At 39.3% G+C, this 12751-nt stretch overlaps 1 protein-coding gene across 6 annotated transcripts in view; it reads left to right on the top strand.

The window, feature by feature from the left end:
* NCALD (neurocalcin delta) overlaps nucleotides 1-12751 on the top strand; it is a 371302-nt gene that overhangs the window by 96596 nt on the left and 261955 nt on the right. The window contains exon 1 of one of the 6 annotated variants that reach the window (XM_073893056.1): nucleotides 9714-9732. The exons of the other annotated variants lie outside the window; for them this stretch is intronic. The gene's annotated coding sequence lies outside the window, so the exon portion shown is untranslated. Of the gene's footprint in view, nucleotides 1-9713; nucleotides 9733-12751 lie in introns of those variants that run through there. 6 annotated transcript variants of the gene reach the window in all.

Below are 12751 nucleotides of genomic sequence, written 5' to 3'. Positions count from 1 at the left end.
CTGTAGTTTTCATGAAGATTTAACAACAACAACACCTGCATCTCATGGTCAAGTAGGTAAACAGGTGTGAAGCACTTCAGTTTATTCATGTCAGTAGTCATGTTAAAAATTGGGTCCTCTTAAAGTTCTAGGCTGAAGGCAGTAGCCTATCAGGAATACTTAAGTGATAGTACTGAGAGCATTTTTGTATTTTAATTATAAATGCAATTAATATATGTTAATTATAAAACATAAAATTGGGGAAAAATAGAAAAAAAAGTAAAAAAATGCCCATAATTCCAAGAATAGCTATTGATAGTTTGGTGTGCATATAGATGGTATTGCACACACACGTACATATACACAATTTGTTAACATCGTTTAAAAAATTATTACAAATATATTTTGAGATTTTTTTAATAAGATTTTAAATATTCTTCTATAGTAAAATGATATGATGGTTTACAGTATGGAGTTTGGGATCAGATCGGACTGCCTGAGTTTGAATACTGGCTCAACATTATCTAATTTGGTGGTCTAATTCAGCAAGGTACTTAACTTCTATGCCTTAATTTTCTCTCTGTAAAATGGGGACAATGTTAGTACTTACATCATAGAATTATAACAAAGATGAAATGAGTTAATGTATTTATAAGTTGCTTAGAATAGAGCCTGCCACATAGTAAATACTGTATAACATTTGCTTTTATTAATGGTTGCAAGGAATTTTATTTTCTTGGTGAGCCATAATTTATTGAATCTATGATCCATTGCTTGATATTTAGGTGTTTTGAATTTTTTATTATTACAAATTATGAAACTCTTGTACTCATTTTATTTTCATTACTTGTTAATTTTTAATTGATTTATTGTTTTACTGAGTTATCGTTGACATACAATATTAGTTTCAGGTATATAGTATAGTGATTTGGTATTTGTATGTATTATGAAGTGACCACCATGATAAGTCTCATTACCATCTGTCACCATACATATTTATTACAATATTATTGACCGTATTCCCTATGTTGTACCCTACAGCTCATTAAAAAAAAAATCATTTCTTTAGGCTGTATTCCAGGAAATAATGCTTTTGGACCAAAAGATATGAATCTTTTAAAGGTTGCTGTTATTTATTAGCAAATTGATCTTCTGAAAGGTTGTACCAATGTACACGTCCACCTGCAGTACTGAGAGTGTCTGTTTCTGCTTTATCCTCACTTGTTCAGACAGAGGTAGTGTCTTATGTTCTTTTGATTGGCATTTCTTTGATTACAAGCTAGATATTTTTCCATCTATTTATAATTTACATTTATTCTTTATAAATTATTGCTTCCTGGATTTTACTTATTTTTACATTTCTCTCTTAAAGAATATTAAGTGCTTCTTATCAAAGAACTATTGAGTGCATTTAACAATGATGAAGATGAAGATGGTGAAGACCGTTGTCCAAGGTGGATAGCATGTAGTCAGGTTTTTGTGCAAGGTTGGTCCAGCCTCTGATCTTCCATCAGAGATGTTTTGTCACAGTGTCTGTGTTCTTCAAATTCTTCACTATTGTTGTTTTTTGGGTTATGCTTCTATAGCAACAGTATAAATGTGTGGTATAAATAAATAACGTGTTGTGCAAATTATTCAGGGAAGGGTTGCCATGACTGTTTCTAGCAACACTGCAAGAATGAGATCTTGCCTCTGAAACTTCAGAAATCATTTTGAATTGATAGGTTTTTGTCAGGGAAATTTCATTAGCGACAAATTTCGTCCTTGTATCACGGTAAATATTATGGCTACCTGGGAGAGAATCTTTTGGTTTATTAAATTGCTAAGTAGCCACCTAATGGGAAACTGTCAGTAATCTTGTGAACGTGTGGTGGAATATTTATTTTTAAAGGCGGGATGTGCAACAGACCTCAGGAACAAGCGGATTCACTGTTTTAATTAGTTTCTGAATTCTGCTGCCTTCCCTCTGGCTACAGGCTACACTGTTGCTGAGTGTTGGATATTAACAGCAGTTGATATTTTCCAGCCTTTCTCTATGCAAATCTTGCTGTCTCATGGCAGGCTAAAACATACCTGATAAAAACATATTTGTAAAATAGCACGAAAGCATGTAAACTTTGGAAGATGAAGGGAACATGCTCTGTTCTGGATGAATGGGTAGAAGAAGTTCAACATTTTAAGTTAATATAAAGAATAACTTTTTTTTTTTAAATCACAAGAAGTGCCCACCCATAGTTGGCTCAGCATTTAAAAAACTGTCACTGGGTTTCTTCCAGCAGAGATCCATTGATAAAAACATAGAGGTTACTGCATTTAAGGTAAAAAAGGCAGGATCCGTGCACAGAGCTAAATCTCAACTCTTGAGATTTTACAATTATGTCAGTTTAAAAAAAAGTTTTTTTAAATCATGTGACTACTTATCTAGAGCAGTCAAATTCATAGAAACAGAAAGTACAATGGTGATTCTCAAAGGCTGTGGGGAGGAGGAAAATGGAGCTGTTATTTAGTGGGTATAGAATTTCAGATTTGCAAGATGAAAACGTTCTGGAGATCTGCTTCACAATGTGAATATACTTCACGTTACTGAACTGTGCACTTAAAAATGCGTAAGATGGTAAATTTTATGTCGTGTGTTTTTTACCACCACCACAACAAAAAAAAACCCCAAAAAACCATGTGCCTACTATGAGCTTTGCCTTAGGCCAGGCACTGTAAAGAACACGGAAGTATGACAGTTCCTGTTTACAGTTGGCTTATAGTTCACTTCTGCTGTTAGAACCAAAATGGCTGTGCAGGAACTCAGGCATCCACATGAGCCAGCCATCATTGCTACTGCCACTGCTTCTCCCTTCTTGTTTTCCATTCTCCTGCTAGTGCCCCAATTGAGAGAACCCAACAGGAAGTCAGTTGGTGAATTAGTCTGGGAAATGTGGTGTGCCATCAGAGGAGGGTACATAGAAGAGAGAATGTGGAATTGAGCAAGAACAAGGACTATTAGGCACAGTCCACCCCTCTGTCTCTTCTGAGACATACACAGCCTTCTGCCCCCATGTAAACTTAGACAACAACAACAGTAGCATTATAATGCTTCTGTGGATGCTCTATCCCTTTCATAACTGAAGGCATACTCACTCTTTCCCTGATAAGGGGGATGCAAAATTCCACAGTCAGTGTAATAGTGGGATGGTGTTAATTTTGTTCATAGGTGAGCCCAAATCCTATTTATTTTATAACACGGAAAAGCTAAATTGTACAGTGAACTATCAACCAGCATTCCTTATATGACATAGGGAAAAGGAAAAAGGGGAAGATGATTTCTATATTACAAAATACGAATGTGAGGAACAAGAAAGAAAACACATGTAGTTGCTACAGTTCTCACTTCTGTCACTGATCCTAAGCCATGATTGATATCTATGGTACATGTCTATATCTATCTGCATACAGACGTAGGATCTGCATATATAGGTCTATATCCATAGCTATATATTTTCCTTCTTGCCTTATCCATTTCCATGTTTCTTTCTCCTTAACTAGCCCTTTGCTTTGTAAAGATTCTTTTTCTGGTGGGTTGACACAAATCTTTACAACTGAAGAATCTGTCCTTAGACATCCCTCCTTTATTGGTCTGGTAAAATCTTCTATTAACTTTACTACTAGACATAGAAGTAATAAATGGAACCCCAGAGAATCCTCTGGATTACAGACATGCCTGTATTGTTCAGCAGCAAGCCTATTTCATCTTGATAATTGGGACCAATCACCCCAGTTCATACAGTAAAACCTTTTTTTGTCCGTTGGTTCAATGGCATGAGGAGTCTAAAATGTCCAGGGGCAGTCTCAAATTTGAGTTCAGTGGAACCATTCTTGTGCCCACAATGGAAACATTTTCCCTTGAGAACTAATAACTCTAAACTAGCAGAGCCCCAAATCTCAGGGCCAAGAAACAAAATCGTTGTGATTAGGTTTTTAGGTGTAATAATAGGAGCAGATTCTCCATCTTTAACCTTTGGTTCCCAGACTTAAGTATTCTAGTTATGGAAGAAATAATGTCCTGTATGGGTTGTTGATTCAAAGTGTATACTGCGTCCTGTAAGGTAGTGCCATAAAGTTTCAAGGTGTTATCTCCCTGTGAGAGACATAACTGAGCCTTCAGTAGGTGCTTCCCCCATTCTGTCAGGCCAGCAGCAACTGAACAATGGAGTAGGTGGCAAGACCATAGAATTATGTGTTCCTAGCCAGTTGCTGTACTTCTTTCATTGAGAAGTTGCCTTGGCCAGAAGAAATATGTGGGGGACTATGATGGAAAACAAGGCATTGTCTAAGTATGTGGATGGTGGTGCTTGCAAAAGGCAGATCCATATCCAGAATGCTTATTCCAGTGAAGACAAATCTTTGTCCCCTCCATGACAGAAGGGAACCAATGTAAATCAACCCCCATCAGATGGCTAGCTCATCTATCAGGGCTCACTGTTGGCTTCTGCTCTTGGAGGGTTGAGTTCTCAGTAATGGTGGGAGCCAGATTTGCCTTGGTGAGTCTATGCATAACCTGCTTGATTGCTGCATGGACACTCTAAAGAAAAGTCCTGGATAAAGCACTAGGGTAGCTAAGAAAAGAAGGCTGACATCCTCAGAATGTGTTACCTTGTCTACCTTCCTGCTCTGCAGTAGAGTATGCACATGAGATATGAATACTTCATACCCTTTGCCCATTCCAAAGGGTCATGCATATACCTATCCCTCAGTCCTCCTTTTAACCAATCTCTTAATTCTCTTCTTTCTAATCCTCTGACCATCTGGCCAAATCATTAACCACTATTTATGAGTTAGTATAGATTTGTACTTCTGGCCATCTTTCAGTCTAGAAAAAGTGGATATCCAGATATACTGTAAAGTTCTACCAATTGGGAAGATTTTCTTTCTCCACTATTTTTCAGGGCCACCCCTACTTCCAGCAAGTGCAGATATATAACGGAGAATCATCTGTAAAATATGCCTGAGTCTTTTTTTCCACCATCAGCTGGTTACAGGGAATTCCTCATGAGGTCATATGTGTGGGTTGAGAGAAAGCAATGTAGCAGGAGTATGTGGCTGTCGAAATCTGAGTCACCTAATCATGCAATTTATTTGAACCTTCAGGACATGCGACAGACCCATCTTACATATCACTTCCACTTGGTGACAGTGTGGCTGCACTTAACCTGATTTTATTTTTATTTATTTATTTATTTATTTTAAGATTTTATTTATTTATTTGACAGAGAGACAGATAGTGAGAGAGGGAATACAAGCAGGGGGAGTGGGAGAGGGAGAAGCAGGCCTCCCGCTGAGCAGGGAGCCCGATGCGGGGCTTGATCCCAGGACCCTGGGATCATGACCTCAGCCGAAGGCAGATGCTTAACGACTGATCCACCCAGGCGCCCCCTTATCCTGATTTTATAGCTTGGTGGTTCAAATGACACAGTTTATCCTGGGCAGTTCAGGTCATGTGGTCATCAGGTATCCAAGGCCAGGAGTCCTACCTCCACAAGAGCCTAGGAACCGGCTTTATGAGGGTAAGTATCAGCTATTTCACAGAGGGAGAAAATTAGCAGAAAAGGCTATTTTTTTTCCAAAATGCTAGTAGTCTAAGTTGTGATTCTTATATAGGGTTTGCCCTTGGATTGTTACACTATCCTTTCTTGTACATGGAAGATGGGCTACCAACACTTTTGGGGATCACAGGGAGGTTCATTGGGAATGGAGGTCGCAGTTCCATGTGTCAGTGAACGTTTTTTTTTTTTCAAGTTTTCCTAGTTGATCTATATTCCTTTTTAGTTGATTTTTTTCTAGCATTGATTGTAGAAATGTACTGAGTAGATTTTAGCCCCAATAGGAATCATTATTGCCTTATTTACCTATCATACTTACCCCAAATTTGGAAAACATCGGGTGGTTCTTTAGATGCTTTTTCATGCTTCCAGGGAGTTTACTGGAAATTTCTTTCTTCTTTTTAAAAATTTAATCAACTTTATTGTAAAACAAAGCACAGGAAGACACTCCACCTTCCAATTCAAATGTATAGCTTAATAAATGTCCATAAGGCAAAAATATTTGTAATGACCACGCCAGTCAGGAAATAGAAATTTGCCACCTACTCCAGAAGTCCCTTCCATGTGCCCATTCTCCATCATAGACCCTCTACTTTCCTTCATAAGTGACCATTATTCAGACTTGTATAGCAATCGCCCAAATGTGTATCACTAGATAATACTTTTAGAAATACACACTCATTTAAAAAATTGATGCACCTTTCTTTTCATATAGATTCCTGCTCTTTTTCTTTTCTGTATAGTTTGGGTGTGGATGAATTGAACCCTCTGACCTGTAGAGTTTCTCACAGTCTGGATTTTGCTGACTGCATAGTCGTGATACATTTCACTGTGTTCCTCTGACTTTTCTCTTTCCTGCAGTGTGGTAGCTGGATTTCAAGGTTTGATCAGACTCAGGTACAATTTTTTGGCAATATCAGAGGAGCGTTCTTCCATCAGGAAGCGCATAATCTCTGTCTGGCTAACGACTGTTGATGCTCAATGCTTGGATTTACTTATTTATTGGGATTGGTAAAATGGTGATAATCTAGTTGAGACTATTTTTTTCCCCCATCTATCAAGGGGAGTACTTTTATAAAGGATTGTTTCCCTTCCTCTACTTTTTGGTCACCCAGTGGTATATAGTTCATATAGGAGAGACAAGAAAAATATTCGGTTCTTCTTCTTTATTTATCACATTTCAAAATAATGGACTTGTCCCCTTTCATCCTCCACAGGTGTATATGCATGTGTGACTTATGGGTGTAGGCACGTATGATGGGCTGCATTTAGTTGCAATTATCTTTTTGAAAGCTCAAAATCCAGTGGCAGCCTTTTAAAGTTGGCTCCTCTTTACTTTCCCTGGATGTCCTTGTAGATATAAAATTCCATGGATGGCAAATTCAAGAATTACTTTCTAGACCAGCCTTTTCTTCATTCATTTATGGCTTAAACTGACAAAGGAATAGTTTTTGAACAGGGGACATGCTCTATATAAAGGGAATATGTGCTTTCTGTTTACAAATATTCTAGGCTTTGTATTTAGGGACCAGAGCACTGGCTTCCTGTTGGGCCATTCTCTCTGGAAATGAGATTGCTTTGCTGGTGTTGTTCACCTTTTCCGGAAAGATTTGCTATTCATAGTTTTCTCTGGAATGACGTATTTTTCTATGAGGCATGTTCTCTTGTCTAGTCAAATTTCTGGGATAAAATTGAAAACAGTTGAAACATTGTCTTTTAATTATTCCCCCCTGAAATAAATATCTATAAATTAACCTTTGGGGAAAAATTTAATTTTATTAAATATGAGATTGCCTCAGGCTTTTTTTGTATGGGGTAGAAGAACTTGCGTTAAAATTAGCTTTGCCTTCAAAATGTAATTTCCCATCTTCAAAGGGAACTTATCACAATCCTCCTCTTTTGGTAACTGCTTTTTCTTTAACACAAGTGCTGTGCTTTCAGTTTTCATCTTCTTGAGCTTGGACAATTCAGAACATTTTAACTCTCTCATTTCTGTTTCTGTGACACTGGCTTTCGGGAAACAGGGCTGCTGAGAAAATTTGACATAAGTAATACTTGACCCAGCAGACAGAAACAGAACCACCCACAAGAGAGAATAAAGGTGGTTTTTAAGAAGCTTATGATACCAGTGACTGTGACAGTTCTCTTTTGGTTTATATCATTCATGTTTGCAGACTGGCTAATACGGGTTTACACTTATAGGTGTTCTTATTGTAGGAGACTGTTCAATAAAAGATCTATCTGATTTTCTGGCCTTAAGTCTTTAGCTTGACATTCAAGGCCCTCCACAGCCTTATTACTGTCTTTCTCAAAAACCCTCCATGGCTCTCTGTTGCCTAGTGGACTGAGTACACACTTTTCACTGTGGTTTCAATTTACCTCTCCAGGCTCATCTCCTGTCTTTCCTATGGACACCTCTTCAGATCTGCTACATTAGATTGCTTCCATATCCCTGGTATACCCTCACGCTTTCCTACTTTGGCCTTTGCTCATACAATTCTTTTCATTTGGAATGACCTTCCCTTCCATCTTTATGTACAGAAATACAATTATTGTTTTAAGGCCAATTTGAAATGCTGCTCCTTCATGAATTTCTTCCTGATTCCTCCAAAGGAACTACTTTATTTCTACCTTTGAACTCCCAAGCAGTTTGTGGATGGCAGTTTCTTTGTGTTATTTTTGTTATATGGTTAAATTAATATTGCTATTGCCATCATTTATGTATTTGTCTAATATACCTGCTCATGGAAGATATATAGGATGACCATATATCCAAATGTTCCTGAGATAGTTCCAGTTTTCCTGGGACAGTCCTAGCACCCTGTCTGGTTGGCATCCCCTTATATTCTCCAAAGTATCTTCACATGAATAATAAATTAAGTAGTCACTCTTAGAATCAGTAACTGGAGGATTAGGGCTTCATTCATACCCATGTTGAATCTCTGGTCATTTATCAGGAGGGGCAGTATAAGGGCAAAGAAGTTCACAGAAAGGAGACTGCGTTGTGCAGGGGCCACTGTGCTGAGGCCATCAGGAAATTCTGAAGAGATTAGTTTGATTCTTCTCAGGCCTATCCTTCTACTGGCACTGCCCAGAAGCTATTACTTTTCCATCAGAAGGCTGGGTTCCCTGAGGGCTTAATGAACAATCTCTCTCAACATGAAGGGCTGTGGGCATTATTCCCCCTTAGGTCAATGCAGTTAAAACTTCAAAGGAGAATATTTAGTGCATACATAAAAGGGACTTTTTTCCTTCCTTATTTATTTATTTTTCATTCTTTTTTTTTTTAAATTAACCTACAGAAAAGTTGACAGAATAGTACATAGTCACAATTTCTTCATTTTGCTCTGTGTGCTTTCTCTCTCTTGCTTTTTCCATAGATACACACACTGGATTAAGTTTGTGTTTAAGCAAGATTGATCTATAAATGTACACATTCTTTTCCTGATCCATTTGAATATAGGTTAAGAACATCATGGTACTCCATCCTTAATACTTCCACATGCTTCTCCTGAGAATAGGGACATAATTCTGCAAACTGCAATGTCATGATTTATACCCAAGACAATTAACAATAATTCCAGAATCACCTAATATACACTCCATATTGAAATGTTTTTAAGCAGGTTTTGGATCCAGAAACCATTTGATCCATTGTGTCTCTTCTACCTCTTTTAATCCTGCAGTCTCTCTGCTTCTGTGTGTGTGTGTGTGTGTGTGTGTGTGCATGTAAGCAACACATACTGTTAACATGCAATGTTTGGAATTCTGCTCCATCTCTTCCTCAGAGAATTTTGCTTTTCCCTACTCAGGTTTCTAATTCCTCTCCGATTCTCTGAAGAAATTTCCATCTTTGCCAGGTCTGCTCCTTGCTTTTTATAATTGATAAAGAATCTGAGATGACTTTACGGGCTGGAGTAAAGGAGAGGTGGGAGGAAAGGTGGGTGCTTTGAAAGTTGCTCCTAAGGCTTTAGAAAGGCCAAGGTTCCTCCTTATTGCCCACCCAACCCAGTAGGTGGGGGGCTTGAAGAAGAACGGAAGAAACTTTTGTAAAGTGAAGCTGGCAGTACCATGAATTGGTTGAGAAACTTTTATTGTGTGCTAGACACTGTGCTAGCCTCTGGGAGTAAACTTTGGACCTGACCATCTCTACTTCACAGAGGTAAGTGTCCCTTGAGGATGATGGGCTTGGAATTAACCACAATAATAAACATATAACCATCAGCTATGATAAGGGAAAAGAATAGTAGCCTACAAAGTATGTAGCAGAAGCACCAGATTTTCTTTTGGGAGGTTAGGGAAGGTCTCTCAGAGAGAGTGACATTGAACTTGAAACCCAAAGAATGAGTTCAAGTTAGGCAAGTGTAGAGTAGTTAGAAAAGGACATACCACATGTGCAAATGGCTGCCCGGAGGAGGGAAGCAGACCCTCCAGAGGGCTGGTACAGCTGGAGCTGAGCAATGCAGAAGGAGGGTAGTGTCAGGTGAAGAGAGAGGTAGGGGACAGACTGTGTTGTCCCAGGGAGGAGTTTTCATATTGAAAGAAGCAGAATTGTTAGATGGACACTTTTGGAGGTGGGATGGGGAGGGGCTAGTTGGTTAGAGAACACAGACACCTGGATATCACAATCAATGGAAAACTGTAAGCAGTGTGACAAGGCTGGAGCATGGAGTATGGGGGGGTGGGCACCATGTTGAAATTTAAATTCTTCCTCTAAGGAACCCATTGAAGAGTGAGTATGATTAGGGGAATGACATATCAAATGTGTATTTGAAAAATATAAATGGCAAGGATGGATGAATTAATTGAAGGCATTGAAGGCTAAAAGACCTTGAAATTGTCCAGTAGATAGGGGGTGAAGGCTTGACCTAGGCAGTGGCAGTAGGGATAGAGAACAGGGGACCAAGATGCTCAGCAGGCACAATCTATAGAATTTGGTTATTGATGAGAGGAGGAGTGTTAAATAATGTTCAGGTTCCTGGCTTGTGTGATCAGTGGAAGGGGATATCAAGAGGGGAACAGTTTGGGGCAATAGATGATGAGTTTACTTATCCCTGATAAGTGCTAAGTGCTTGTGGGAGATCCAGCCTGATGTTACCCAAGTAACCGATTAGTTAGTGTTTTCTGATTTAGATGAAATTCTCTCTGAATATTTGTGATATGTTAACATGGTATTTATTGAAAGAGTTGGAAGCATGCAAATGACTTATAAAGGAGTACTTGCATTTTACAACTGACAGATTGCTTTATTCTGAATGGCTCGTGACAGACTTATTTTTTTGCATTTGAGAGACATTTGACTTTGTCACAGTTTGTGAAAATATGTTATTTTTGGTATGTTTAGATGGTGGGTTTTCAAAAACAGTTAAATATTACAACTAGGCTTGCTGCGTTTTGTTTTTTTCCCATTCAGTTTCCCATTAAATACACAAGTATAACATCTGGCACTCTTCTTTTTATGGACTCTGAAAAAAGAGCTGCAAGGATTAGACTTAGCACTTGACAAATCATCCAACTATAATATTTTCATCTAGAGTTGAGTCTGAAGCTGACTGAAATGGCCATGTCAGGAACAGTACTGTGTAATGTCACAGTGGAGCCACTTAGGAGAATTCCTAATATGGTCGGGACATTCTTGAGATGCATGGGATAGCCCATTCGTATGGTATCATCCAAGATGGGAATGCAGCTATAACATGTCAAGTGACAGGATCCACAGAGCACTTCTTTTCTGTTATTTGTCAGACTATGGCCTCGTTGCCTGATAATGGTAGTTCTTTCTTCCTTCTTTGCTTCATTTTTCAATAGCAAATCTTTGGACTCTGAACTGGGAAGTTCCTTTCCCGCTTGAAAGTCACATATTCTTAGAGTTGGAAGGGACCTCAATAATTAACTTAATCTGAACCCTGGCATTTTTGCACATGAGAAAAATGAGACACAGAGAGATTAAACAATTTGGCCGCAGTCATCCAGATAATTACTGAACTCTCCAGCCCCCCTAGACTCCCCGTTCCAAATGGGCAGAATGGAAGCCTCCCTCTTCCTTTTAGTCTATTTGCCAAAAGTTAGTCTTTTTTCACGTTATGAAGCCACTTGGAAATAACCTAACTCCTTTGAAAGAAGAAACAACATGTTTTACTCAGCAAACTTATTTTTGTTTTTTTCCAAGTGGGTCTTCATTCTAACCCAGTGTGACTCCCCTTTCTTCTGAGAGAGCTTTCACGGCACCGTGTGACATCTCTCTAATGGCCGGTGCTGCCCAGCTGGATGTCTGCAGAACAGTTACAGCAAAGCCCCATGCACTTTGGAGCATGGCATTGCCTCCGAGTTCAGGAAAGGAGAGATGCTAGAAACTGGTCAGCCTCTTTGCCTGAGCCCTTGGAACGGATGATACCAGGAACTTCTCCAGAAGCAACCATTTATCAAAATGAAACTTTTGAAAGGATCCTTGATTCTTGAAATTAAAAATCTCACACTAGAGTCCTAGGACTGAGCACCCCTGTGACTCCTGAGACCTGCAGACTTTGCTGCCGCTGGAGGGTGGGCGTGGGGTCGGTGAGGTGGTCCCTGGAGCCTGGCCCAGCCACGGAATGCATGGGAGACTTGAAAATGAGTTTGAGTGAGAAGAGGGAAACTTACCGTTTACTGTCTCAGCTTGTGGGGAAAGGATTCGGGAGCCTTGTGCTCGGGAAACATAATGTCTGCTTAGTCCTTTCTCTCTACACTTTCCCCCAACAAAATAATGGTCTGGGTGTGGGGTTGGGAGGGGCGGGAGCAGGTGGTAAGCTTTGCTCTGGCTCTGTTGTGTGTGCTCTGAGACTAAGTGCTGGGGTTTCGAAAGCCAAAACCCTTTTCTCTGCTCCTGCTGGAACATCTCTTCTGTGAGGCGGTGGACACTACAGGATCCTCCTTCTGGAAAAGGGGGGGTGGGTCTCAGGGGATAAGACGAGGAGGGCGAAACATCAATTACTAGCTCAAAGCCGAATCCTGCTACATTTGTAAGAGCTCAGTTAAAGGAAAACAGGGACTGTTTAGTAGAATGTTCTCAATCTGAGCTGTTTCCAAGAGCAATAAATGAGTGCTGTTATCTGAGCTAAGCACACAGAATGATAAGAAAATGCATCCTGGTGGATTATCCTCAAATCTTTGGAGTAAACAGAATTTTTTTCTTGCTGTAGCAA

This window comes from Callorhinus ursinus, unplaced genomic scaffold (genome assembly GCF_003265705.2).
Source record: "Callorhinus ursinus isolate GAN/ISIS: 27379988/994484 unplaced genomic scaffold, GSC_fseal_2.0 scaffold5, whole genome shotgun sequence".
Taxonomy (NCBI): Eukaryota; Metazoa; Chordata; class Mammalia; order Carnivora; family Otariidae; genus Callorhinus; species Callorhinus ursinus.
The sequence above is the reverse complement of the archived record's forward strand: the minus strand, read 5'-3'. Positions and strand labels throughout refer to the sequence as shown.